The sequence below is a fragment of the Gastrolobium bilobum genome, unplaced genomic scaffold (genome assembly GCF_033153095.1).
Source record: "Gastrolobium bilobum isolate Gb01-03AN ecotype WA unplaced genomic scaffold, APGP_CSIRO_Gbil_v1 utg6114, whole genome shotgun sequence".
Taxonomy (NCBI): domain Eukaryota; kingdom Viridiplantae; phylum Streptophyta; class Magnoliopsida; order Fabales; family Fabaceae; genus Gastrolobium; species Gastrolobium bilobum.
The window spans coordinates 169,968-183,940 of NW_026895817.1; the positions used below are offsets into that span (position 1 = coordinate 169,968).

Sequence of the window (13,973 nt, forward strand, 5' to 3'; positions counted from 1 at the left end):
TGATTAAAGTCTGACCAGTCATACACACCTGAACCTGAGGAAGATTATATTATATTTACATTGATTGAAGTCATACACTTCTTGATTAAAGTGAACCTGAGAAAGATTATATTGACATTGATTGAAGTACTGACCAATCATATACTCTTGATTAAAAAAGTCTAACTAATCATAGTCTGACTAATCATACTTATTTGTAGTTTGTAAACCAATCATATATTCTTGATTAAAAAAGTCTGACTAATCAAAGTCTGACCAGTCATACACACCTGAACCTGAGGAAGATTATATTATATTTACATTGATTGAAGTCATACACTTCTTGATTAAAGTGAACCTGAGAAAGATTATATTGACATTGATTGAAGTACTGACCAATCATATACTCTTGATTAAAAAAGTCTGACTAATCATAGTTTGACTAATCATACTTAATGTAGTTTGTAAACCAATCATATATTCTTGATTAAAAAAGTCTGACTAATCATACTTATTGTAGTTTGTAAGTTTATCAATATAACCGTCGTGGACCTTATGAAAGTGCATATGCAAAAATTCAATATACTTTAAAAATAAAATTCAATATACTTTATAATTAAGGAAGGAAGGGAATGGAAGAAATGAATAAATTGACGTTTTATATTCTTAATTAACAATTTTCCCGTTTATGTGCTAACGTTACCGACACTAAATTATAAACGTATACAACTGGAGGTTATTAAAGTAACACTAAATTATAAACGGATACAACTGGAGGTTATTAAAGGACTTACTTGCACGCTGCAACGACAAAAATAAAAATTGTCCTACATTATCAATAAATAAAGACTTAATTAGTATCAATAAATAAAGGACTTAATTATTATTTCTCATATGCAACCAGAGATAATTATCCCTTTAACTAGAGTGTAAATATGCTGGATTTGATTAAAATAAATTAGGTTTGTATAAAATATTTGTCTGCTTAAATCTATTAGACATTCAAGAATTAAAAAAAATAACTTGATTATTCAAAATTATTTGAATAACAATTTTATTTATTAAATAAAATAAATAATATAATATAAGCTGATTTGGTAAAACATTTGATCTGATTTAAAAAAAAAAAATTAAGACTTGAACCTGTTTTATTTTATTAAATATAATAGGCCAAGTTTGCCACTGTGACTCATTTACATTTCTAAATCCCAAAACCATATCGTAAGCTTCATTTTTTCACTGAAATTTCATATTCCCAGCTTTTGTTAATATTTTTGTTGCTTGATTTTTTTTCCGTGTAATTTTCCCTAGAAATAAACACCTTTTTTCTGATTTTTCGTGAAGGATATATTGAATATAAATTTATTCAAATTCTTTCTTTTAAAATCTAAAACTTTTCAGATAATTATTTCATGACATTCTGTACAGTGCCAATTAGGTATGACCATGATTAGGTGAGATTTTTGAAAAAAAAAAATTGAAAATTGAAAATGATAATTATTTATCTAAAATCAAATTATAATAATTTCTTCAAAAATAATAAAGGTGACTCATTTAAAATATTAATAGACAAACCCAAAATTTTAGTATTTTGAAAGGAGGAAGAAACCCGATCCCATTGAACCGATACTTGATTATATCATGGGTTTTGCAACTCTCCTTTAACTGCAAAATTTGAGAGTTTGTAGCTGATACAAAAACATGGTGGGCCCCACCATTTTTAAAAAAAAATAAAAAAATGAAGATGAATATATGGCATAAGGAAATCACTTATGTAGTGACGCCAGAAGTGATTTCCCCTTATATCTTATACTTCATTGTGTTGAATTTTTATTTCTGGTTCTTCAAAATTATTGAACCGATACTTGATTATATCATATACTTAAAATGCATATGGTAGATTTTCCACATAAAAACATTTGTTGAACTAATATTCAATCGATGCCTTATCCCAAAATGAAAGCAAAAATTATACAAAAATTCAATCTATGTCAAGAAATTGTGGTACACATAAGGTTTAATATTGATGCATCAATTCAAGATTTAACATATTGCAATCTCTAAAAAAAAAAGGGTTTGTTTTTTCTACTGTCAATGTAGATAACTTATCTACGTTGAGTCCAAAACGATATTATTTTGAGACGGAAATCAATGTATTTTTATAATTATAATTTATTTCAGGGTTATAATAATCTTTTTCATTATAATTTTTTAATTTTTCAACTCAAAACGATGTCGTTTTAGGAGCAAATGTAGATAAGTTATCTACGTTAACTTTAGAAACATTAAAGCCAAAAAAAATATCCGTATTAATTTTTTTGAAGGATTAACATGGGTATTTTTTTAATTTCAAAGGGACCCACAATTTCAAAGAGGCCATAATTTCAAAGAACTGAAATTTCAAAAGAACCACAATTTGACTTTTTTTCCGATTAAAATAAATTTCGTGTTTTTTATTGAGGAACCAAAATAATATTTACTCTCACTTCTATAACAAAGTTGTGGGCCCAAGCTTGGGTCATCCTCAATGGGTGTCATGCTAATTTGTGCCTTTAATTCCCGTACAAAACCATCATGCAGTTCTTGTGGTATATATTGTTGGGTATGGCTCATACTTCGCATGTTGATGATGACCCTAGTTATCGGGGTCAGCAGAAAGGCAACTAGGGTCCCGCTGTGATGATGGCCCGTAGAGGTTAGGTACTGTTGTGGGCCTCTGTTTTATTGTAATTTTCTTAGCAATTTGGGCTTGGGCCCATGAATAGCTGTTGTTAGGGTTTTCTAATCCTATTTATATTTTTCTTGTAAACCGAGTGACTTGTAACGAGTGGCGGTGATGTGAATATAGTACAGACAAGCTGGACGTAGCCTAAATTGGGTGAACCAGGGTAAATTATTGTGTCTATTCTCTCTCTCTTTTCTTTTTCGTTTTCGATTTGTGTGTGGTCGATTTCCAACATATATGTTGCTGGTGTACCTGAATCAATCAATGTATTCCCCTTGGAAATCTGTTGTGAAGAATGAAAAGGCACAAACTTATTTCCAACACTTATCCCTTCCAATGTGACTAAATAATAGGTCTGAACTTCTCCAGAGACCAAAGGAGTTGTGACCACTTGATAAGTCCATGAAATGTGACTTAAAACATATGGTTTTTGATATGAAAATGTTAAAAAAATAAAAAATGAATACCTTTTGTATAATACTGACCCTAATTATATTGAGTTGAAATTATGTTGAGTAAAAAGTTAACGGGCTATGCTTTGATATTTCAGGCCAACAAAGTCAAGCGAAAGAAATGGTCTACCAGAGCAGAAGAAAAAATAAAGCAAATGGGCTTGTAGTTAACTCAGAAAAGCCCAAGTGAGCAACAGAAAGAGAAAAATAGCGTAAGCGTAAGACACATTTGGGAAAAACACTCCTAAGCCATCGAACCCTAACCCCCTCACCGTTCGAACCACCCATCTCAATCCAACCACAATGCCATTCAAATCAACCTTCCATCTTGATTTTTTGTGAGCCATCCAACCTCAAAACCCATCCTTCTAGTGATTCAATTAACCATTCACTCATAAGTTTGATCCTAACCATAGTCTCTTAAAAAGAAAAAGAGCAAACACTGACCCTAACCGAATAATGACCTGGAGTTTGTTACAATTGGTAGTGGGATTTTTGTGGAGTGCTTGGTATGAGCATGGAGCAAGAAAAGAACGTGCAAGGGATGCTTGTGTGGTTCGTGCGGAAGGAGCGTGTGTAGATGCTGTTGGTGAAGAGGCCCAAAGCCCATGCATGCAAAGGAAAAGAGATATAAAAGAGAAGGAATAGTTTATTTGATAGGACCTTCTTATGTAATCACTCTTCTCCATTTTTTTAATTTTTATTTTGCGTTTCTGGTACTGTAATAGATATTATTTTGTTTGCATTGGAAAATGTGAGTACAGTGTCGACGCTATTTCTGTGAATAGTACTCGTGCTGTAGTTTAAGCTTTCTGCATTTTATTTTCTTTGTATTTTCATTTCATTTCTGTATTTGAGCTCAATCCTTATGGATATGAGCTAAATAGTAGAGGTTGGGTCTAGGTGATACCCAACCTTCAACACTTTGTGGATGTTTTCTTTTTACCCGCACTGTTAATACTAATTCAGTTGTTTAAATTTGTATTTTTTTGTTGAAGAATTTCTGCATAACGACCGAGTGTAAAAGCTTCCATAGAAATGAATTGTTGGGAAATAACTCATTTTTGACCTTGGTTTGAACACATGGGCTTGAATAAGGGATCATTCAAGGGATTCAACTCAGACATGAGTGAATCCACCATGTAACTAAGGCTCTGTTCTTCAAGAATCCAAGCACCATATGCATAGGGATATGCTTGTGGTTGATTTTGGATTAAATAACTTTTAAGGGATTAAAGGTTAATCACTAAGCCAGTTAACTGAAAAATAGTTGTCGAGCGTTTTGATAAGAAAAAAATTCATCCACTTATGTGTTGTTGGAAGGGGGGAATCAAAAGCCCAACTTATTTTTCTAAAGATTTTCAACAACTCATTTCCTTTTTCTCTGATTTAGAATTTAATCTCCTTTTTGTTTTACATTTTTTTATAAAAAGCTTTTTACATCAAAAATAAACAAAACATCTCTTAAATTGATTTCTTATTATTTTTCATCTTTTAGAACAATTGACCCAGAAATTAATTCAGAAAAGTCTAAAGAAATAGTAACATAGTCATTGTTATTTCAGAGTAGTTTTGTAATTATGTTGTTTTTATTATGGGTTAAACATTTCTCCTTTAAAAAGAGAATTGATATCTCATGTGAGTGAAACATAATTCATGGGTCCCACCTGTTTTGAAAAAAAATATAAAAGTATAAAGATTTGACACAAGATTCGATGTTATTGTAGGAATGATTCTATTCTTATGTTAAAGGAGAAACTTAAATCCCTTTTATTATTACTCTTTTTTTTAGAAATTCAGTTTTAAGTAATTGCAATTTTTGCTTTTGAACTTTTCGCCAAAAAATCCTTGTGGGAACAATAATTGAGCCTTAAAGACCCTATATTACTTGTGGCTGCGTATACTTGCGCATAACTTGTATAATCTTTAGCAACAATTGTTGCTAAAGATTATGCAAGTTATGTGCAAGTATATCAGCCACAAGTAATATAGGGTCTTTAAGTCACAATTATTGTTCCCACAAGGATCTTTTTGCGAAAAGTTCAAAAGCAAAAACTACAATTGCTTAAAACTGAATTTCTAAAAAAGAGAGTAATAATAAAAATAACATAATTACAAAACTACTCTAAAATAGCAATGACTATGTTACTATTTTTTTAGACTTTTCTGAATTCATTTCTGGAGTCAATTGTTCTAAAAGATGAAAAATAATAAGAAATCAATTTAAGAAATGTTTTATTTATTTTTGATGTAAAAATATTTTTATTGAAAAATGTAAAATAGAAAGGAGATTAAATTATAAATCAGAGAAAAAGGAAATGAGTTGTTGAGAATCTTTAGAAAAATAAATTGTGCTTTTGGTTCCCCCTTCTAACAACACATAAGTGAATGAATTTTTTTTTACCAAAATGCTCGACAACTATTTTTCAGTTAATCCAAAAAGTTATTTAATCCAAAATCAATCACAAACATATCCCTATGCATATGGTGCCTGAATTCTTGAAGAGCAGAGCCTTAGTTACATAGTGGATTCACTCATGTCTGAGTTGAATCCCTTGAATGATCCCTCGTTCAAGCCCATGTGTTCAAACCACGGTCAGAAATGGGTTATTTCCCAACAACTCTATGAAAGCTTTTACACTCGACCGATATGCAGAAATTCTTCAACAACGAAATACAAATTTAAACAACTGAATTAACATTAACAGTGCATGTAAAAAGAAAACATCCACAGAGTGTTGAGGGTTGGGTATCACCTAGACCCAACCTCTACTATTGAGATTTAGCTCATATCCGTAAGGATTGAGCTCAAATACAGAAATGAAATGTAAAATACAAAGAAAATAAAATGCAGAAAGCTTAAACTAAAGAACGAGTATTATTCACAAAATAGCCTCGGCACTGTACTCACATTTTCCAATCCAAATAAAATAACATCTATTACAATACCATAACCGCAAAATGAAACTTAAAAAAATGGAAAAGAGGGATTACAACAGAAGACGCTCCTCTCAAATAAGTTATTCCTTCTCTTTTATATCTCCTTTCCTTCGCATGCATGGCCTTTGGGCCTCTTCACCAACAGCATCTACACGCGTTCCTTCCGCAGGAAAGTATCCTTGGCACGTTCTTTTCTTGCTCCACGCTCACACCAAGCACTCCACAAAAATCCCACAACAAAATCCAGGTCATTATTCGGTTAGGGTCAGTGTTCCCTCCTTTTCTTTTTTAAGAGACTATAGTTAGGATCAAACTTATGAGTGAATGGTTAATTGAATCACTAGAAGGATGGGTTTTGTGGTTGGATGGCTCACAAAAAATCAAGATGGAAGGTTGATTTGGAATGGCATTGTGGTTGGATTGAGATGGGTGGTTCGAACGGTGAGGGGGTTAGGGTTCGATGGCTTAGGAGTGTTTTTCCCAAATGTGTCTTATGCTTACACTATTTTTCTCTTTTTGTTGCTCACTTGGGCTTTTATGAGTTGACTACAAGCCCATTTGCTTTATTTTTCTTTCACTTGACTTTATGGGCCTAAAATATCAAAAAACAGCCCATTAACTTTTTAATCAACATAATTTCAACTCAATGTAATTGGGGTTAGTATTATACTATTCTTTTTTTTAACATTTTCATATCAGAAATCATATGTTTTAAGTCACATTTAATAGACTTATCACATACCCCAAACTTACATTGTTACTTGTCACAAGGAACAAATACACCATTATTAATCAAAAAGATTTTGAAACTTCACTGTGTGCACCAACACTCACTTGTGCCTAAAATGCGAGGATCTATATGAAAAGGAACCAAGCACTGAGAGAATCTTCTGCTCCCATAATAGGTACCCATTTGTGAGACAAGTGATAGAGGTCCTGCACCCAATCCAATTAGTCTCATTTCATTGTCATTGAAAGTTGCTAAGTTGTTGAGACCACACCCAAATATAATGTCTCCAACATTTGTGAAACTAAAGGTGACTTTTTCTCTTGCAAGCACCCTACTTGTTACTGAATTATCAGCATAGCCATAGGTATAATTGCAAAGAATTTGATTAGAGCAGGTAAATTACACTGCTCTGAATCACATTGAATTTCAGTGTATGTTATAGACTTTAGGGATCAAACATTGGATTTTTTGCTTGTAGCAACCATTGCAAGGTGTGCATTGTGCCCACACAAGGTCATTGCCTGTAGGGCTGTGCAAAAAAACTGGTTCACTTGCCCTGCCCTTGACCTGACCCATAAATACCCATATTTTTTGAACTGGTTTAAATACTGATCCACTTTTATTTGGGTCAGTTTTAGACCTGACTCGTTTTAATATTGACCCACTGACCCAAAACTTGACCCATATCCATTATGTAAAAAAAAAATCACAATTACATTAAAAGAAAAGTTTTAACGTAAAACAATTACGTCAAAATTTTTTATGGAAAATATTTTCATAAAAATTTTACAGATTTCAAATTTCTGCGAAAGTTTTCAACGGAAATATTTTCGTCATAAAATATTTTTGACGGCACAAAATTTCATCAAAATTCTTTACAATTTCAAATTTTGGCGAAAGTTTTCGACGGAAACATTTTCGTCATAAAAAAATTTCGACGGCAAAACATTTCATCAAAATTCTTTACAGATTTCAAATTTCGGCGAAAGTTTTCGACGGAAATATTTTCGTCATCAAAAAATTTTGATGGCAAAAAATTTCATCAAAATTCTTTACAGAATTCAAATTTTGGCGAAAGTTTTCGACGGAAACATTTTCGTCATCAAAAAATTTTAACGGCAAAAAATATCGACGGCAAAAAATTTCATCAAAATTCTTTACAGATTTCAAATTTCGGCGAAAGTTTTCGTCATCAAAAAAATTTGACGGCAAAAAATTTCATCAAAATTCTTTACAATTTCAAATTTTGGCGAAAGTTTTCGACGGAAACATTTTCGTCGTAAAAAAATTTTGACGTCAAAAAATATCGACGGCAAAAATTTTCATCAAAATTCTTTACAGATTTCAAATTTCAGCGAAAGTTTTCGACGGAAATATTTTCGTCATCAAAAAATTTTGACGGCAAAAAATTTCATCAAAATTCTTTACAGAATTCAAATTTTGGCGAAATTTTTCGACGGAAACATTTTCGTCATCAAAAAATTTTAACGGCAAAAAATATCGACGGCAAAAATTTTCATCAAAATTCTTTACAGATTTCAAATTTCGGCGAAAGTTTTCGACAGAAATATTTTCGTTATAAAAAAAATTTGACGGCAAAAAATTTCATCAAAATTCTTTACAGATTTTTAATTTTGGCGAAAGTTTTCGACGGAAATATTTTCGTCATCAAAAAATTTTGACGGCAAAAAATTTCGACGACAAAAATATTCATCAAAATTCTTTACAGATTTCATATTTCGGCGAAAGTTTGCGACGAAAAAATTTTCGATAAATTTTTTGACAAAAAAAAATTTTCGTCGAAATTTTTAGCGAAACACATTTCCATCGAAAATTTTCAACTAAATATTTTCGTCAAGTTTTTTGATAAAAAATTTCCATCAAAATTTTCCACGAAACACATTTCTATAAAAAAATTCCGTAAATTTTTTTGACAAAAAAAACATTTTGACGAAAAAAATATTCTGTCAAAATTCTTTAGAGAATCTAAATTTCGTCGAAAGTTTCAAATGAAACATTTCCCTCGAAATAATTTTCGTCAAAATTTTCGTCAGAACACATTCCCATCGAAATTTTGAACGAAAAACATTCCGTTAAATTTTTTGACAAAATTCTTTTTTCGTTTAAAACATTTGATGGAAGGAATCATTTTCGTCAAAACTGTTGACGGAAACTAAATTTCAATAGAAAAATTTTTTTGTAAAAATTTCGACGAAAAAATAATTTTGTGACGAAATTTCCGTCTTTTGCAACGTAAAAATTTCGACAAAATTTTGTGAGAAAACCAATCCAAAAACGGGTCAGGTCAGATTTGACCCAGTTCAGAAACCAAGTCAGACCCACTTCAGAAACCAAGTCAGGTCAGATCCAAACTGGTTTTGAACTAGTTCAACAAAATCCAATCCAAGTCAGACCTGACTTGGATCAAATTAAAGCGGGACGGGTCAAAATACCTGACCTATAAAAACCAAGTTGGGTCGAGTCAGACAAAAACCTGACCTGACCTGACCCATGCACAGCCCTAATTGCCTGTGTCAGCCAAACCATGTATGTCAACTAGTGGTGTTCCTAATGATAGCTTAGTGAGATATTCACCATTGTTGGAAATGACTCTAGTGGAAGAACCAATTTGGGAAGACAATTTTTGGGGAACTTGGTAAAATGATTTGTGGAAAGGAGAGTTTCTTGGGTTAAGGCGGATTAATTTGAATACTGAACCCAGATTTGTAAGCTTCAATTGGTGCTTGACATATGAACAAAAATACAACAAAGAAGCACAAATGAAAGATGAAATTGTTAGCCATGAAGTTTATAGCAATGGAAAAAAACACAACATGAAAAATCAACGGGTATATCTCATATATAACAAGCACGGTAATTAATGTTGATGCCTATAGTGTGTTGAGGATATCAGGCGTGCCGCGTGGGTTCAACAACTTGACGCATAGGATGGATTCCGCACCTGTCATGCCTATAGTGTGTTGGCTGCCTCCTCCCCATCTTTGGTGGAAAATCAATGTTGATGCAGCTGTTGAGAAAGGTAGGGGAATGGCATCGTGTGGGGGCCTTATTAGGGATGAAGCAGGGAATTGGATTTATGGCTTCATGTATAGAATAGGATATTGTGATGTCCTAACTGCAGAACTTTGGGCTATTCTCAAAGGATTCAGTTTGCTTGGGATTAAAGAGCTAGGAATGTCATAGTCGAAAGCGATTCCCTTCAGGCAATTCAAACCATTAAGGCCCAAGGGGGGACAACTCGTTTCAGAATCTTGTGGAAGACATTCAGAATTGGACAGATAAGAACTGGAGAATTTCATTTCTTCATGTGCGTAGAGAAGGAAACTCATGTGCCGATTGGATTGCAAAAGCTACTGTCCACTCCCAAGATTATTTTTCTATTTTGCTTAATGCTCCCTCTGGTTTGGGTCCCCTCCTGGAGGGGGATGCTAGTGTAGGGTAGTTTGGTTTTTTGTTTTTGGGCTTGAGCCCCTCCTTTTACTATAAAAAAAAAAACAAGCACAGTAATTTGGTAAGGTTGGCAAAAAAAGGCATTTAACAATCACAGAAACGCGAGTGATTTTTTGAGAGGAGAATATCTTATTACATTAATGACATTCAATACTAATTAACAATATTTGAACTGTGAAAGGATAGAGTTTTATAAAACTTTTATTATATTTGATAATTCATTAAACTTCTGTTATACTTTTAACATTGGAAAAAATGTTTGTATTTTTTAATGATATAACTTTGTATCAATCCTAACCGTTGATTTCTGTCAATCAACGATTAAGATTTATTGGGACAAACTTATTAATTAATTATTAATTCGCAATAAAATCGAATAAATCTTAACCGTTGATTGACGAAAATCAATAGCTAAAATCTAGAATGACACAAAGTTATATCCTTTTAAACGACAAATGTTTTTTCATTTAAGATTTTAAGAAACCGCCTATCAAAATTTATTTTCTGTTTCGTTACAAAATTTATCCACATATTAATGCCGTTAACTTATTTATTCTCCTAATCAACAATTAATCTTTTGAACGTTTCCATCTTTGCAAAAAAAAAAAAAAAAAAAATAGAAAAAATGTTTCTCTTGTTAACTCAAAAACTACGTCGTTTTGAAAATGAATGAAAATAATAAATGGTGTTGTGATAATATTCATAAAATAAAGAAATAAATAAAATATCTTCAAATATCTTTTATATAAATTTAATCAAAACACATTTCATTAATTATCTCAAATCTCAAAATGGTATAATTTTACGATTATAAGAGATAACTTTATAGAGGAGAAACGATAATCCCTAGAAAAGTATGTTTAATTTTTCAAGTAATTAAACATTTTTTTTTATAAAATGTAAAAAATGTTAAAAAATAATATAGTACTTTGTCATAAGTTAAAAAGAACAACTTACAAATAATTCTGAAATAAAACTATTAAAAATTAACTTATTTAAACACACTTTACATATTTCAAAATGAAAAGATGATTAATGAAAGTATATAGCGTTTATACAAAAAGTTATCATTTTGCTCACAAAAATGGGAGTTGATGATTGTACATATTATTTTTATAATAACTTAAATTATCACACGTGTGCTGCATTGTATTATACAAAATAAAATTATTTAATTATAAATATAAAAAAATTAATTTTAAAATTATTTACCAAGAGAAAATAATTAATTTAATGATTCGCTTGACACCATTTTTTAAATGTCAGGTGACACGTAACAAATAACTCATAGGGAAAATGTTTGTCATGCACAATTATGTTATTTTACTCTCACAAAAAAGTGAGACCCATATTTTTATATTTTTTTATCAACTCTCTCTACTCTTTTATCTATTTATTTCTCTCACTTAAAATAACACAACTTTATATCGTTTAAAATGATACTCATTTTTTCCTAACTCATAAGCACTAAACTGTATCATGCTGCCCCAATTTTTTTTAATTATATATTTCTAAAATTTATTAAGTCATATTTTTATGATTGAAATTAAGAAATCAAAATAACATAGCTTGTTTATTTTAGGTGTTTAAAAATATTAAATCTATTTTAAATATTAAATGTTTTCACTTTCATTTTAATAATTTATGTTTTAAATTTTTTACAATGTCTTGTCTTAAGAATGAAAAAGGACAATTTTTTTTTTTACAAATTTACAAACTACTCTATGTCTTACCGGTAAGGCTTTACTCAAGAATATCTTACCGATATAATTTGTGAATAAAAAAATTTATAAATATAATCTTTTCCTTCATAAAGTAAGGAAAAAATGTGTGTCATTTTAAATGACACTCCTTGATCCTTTCACTCTCACAAAAAGATGAAACTCACATCTTTAAAACTTTTTCCCTCCACTTTCTCGTAAATTAATGTTAACAACTAAGCCTAATTTCGCTTGAAAATATAAGTGCCACAGATCTTAACTACTAACTAAGGTTAATTACAAGTAGTTTTTGTTTTTTTTGTTTTTTAGTATACTTTACAAATCGTTCGTAACTTGTGTACATTTTTTTTTTTTTTTTGTAATAAAGAGAGGCAAAAGCCTCAAACAAAACAAAAATTACACGACGCGAGAACTTAAAAGATCTACAGAAGCATCCTGAAGAAGGAGCTCTAACAAAGGAGAAGGAGGAGAATGATAAACAATAAGATTATTATCATCCTCAAAATGCCTAGAAGCAAACCAGTGAGCACATCTGTTATTTTCTCGAAAGGTGTGGACCCAACGAACATCCCAATCTTCAGCAAGCCATTTGTGAATACGGGAAACAACCTGAGAGTTTCTGTGATTGTTGCTCCCTTCTTGGATAGTGCTAAGAGCAATTTCTGAGTCACATTCCAACTCCACTCTCCTAGCACCAGTACCCCAGGCCAGCTCTAAACCTTTGAGGATACCCCAGAGTTCTGCATCAAGAGGATTACAGAAACCTAATCTGAAAGAGAAACCACCCAGAAAAGCACCATTGTGATCTCTAGCAAGGCCTCCACAGCTAGCATGCTGCCTAGATAGGGAAGAAGCACCATCTGTGTTAATCTTCAACCGACCAAGTTCAGGACAACACCATTTAGTAGGCTGATGGGCATTAGAGAAGCTACCAAGAATGCTTCTATTCTTACCTCTAGCTTCAATTAAATGCGCAATAAAATCAGAAATGACACGCTTATCATTGCTTGGCCTTCGAAAACTATCATCATGAATATGATGATTGCGCCAATTCCAAAGATTCCAGCAAGTAGTATAGAAAACTTCTCTCCAATCAACATGAATTTGATAATTCCAACCCTTACTCACATTTTTGATGAGCCAAGGCTGTAGGTCTAATGTGAAGAAATCGTTGGGGACCCTTCTACCAAACCAATCTATCAACAATCTTTTGGCTTGAGAACAATCTCTAAGGACATGAATAAGAGTTTCTTCACTGTTTGGACAGTTAATGCAAAAATTAGGACCCCCATTCCATTTGCATGTACGACTCCTAACTAGAAGCTTATTAAGAAAAGCCAACCACATCATAGTCTTGATTCTTTCTGGACCCTTCTAGTCCCAAATCTTCTTCCAGGGAACATTCCTTTGAGCATGTTGAAAATTCATCAAGTTACATAGGCAACCTTAACTAAGGAAGAGGACACATGATTCTGACACCAAACTAACCTATCCTCAGTATTGTCTTCCAAAGCAACAGGAACGCAAAACACCTTAGAGATTAGCTCATCATTTAAGAATTGCTTCAAATATCGAACATCCCAGGTACCATGCTGAAAGATCTCAGCAATGGTTCTATGCAATTTCAGATCAGAAATATGATTAGGAGCTAAATTACAAAGATTATCATCCAGATTCAACCAATTCTCCACCCAGAATTTAATAGTCTCTCCATCACCCACCTCCCATCGAAGACCGGCTAAAAAACTGTTCCAACATTTAGAAAGGTCCCGCCAAAGTTTAGAATCATAAGGCTTAGAGCTTATCTCACGCCTCAAATCTTTACCTCTGCCATACTTGGCTCTCAAAATCTTAACCCAAAGTTCCTCCTTGTCAGTTAAGATTTTCCAGGCCAACTTATGAATATAAGCCTCATTTTGAGTACGCAATCTGATAATACCAAGACCTCCCATTTC

General features: G+C 32.0%; 1 pseudogene; it reads right to left on the reverse strand.

The window, feature by feature from the left end:
• Positions 1–240: 240 nt before the first annotated feature.
• LOC133296174 (aspartic proteinase CDR1-like) lies at positions 241–9,630 on the reverse strand (annotated as a pseudogene).
• Positions 9,631–13,973: the final 4,343 nt, after the last annotated feature.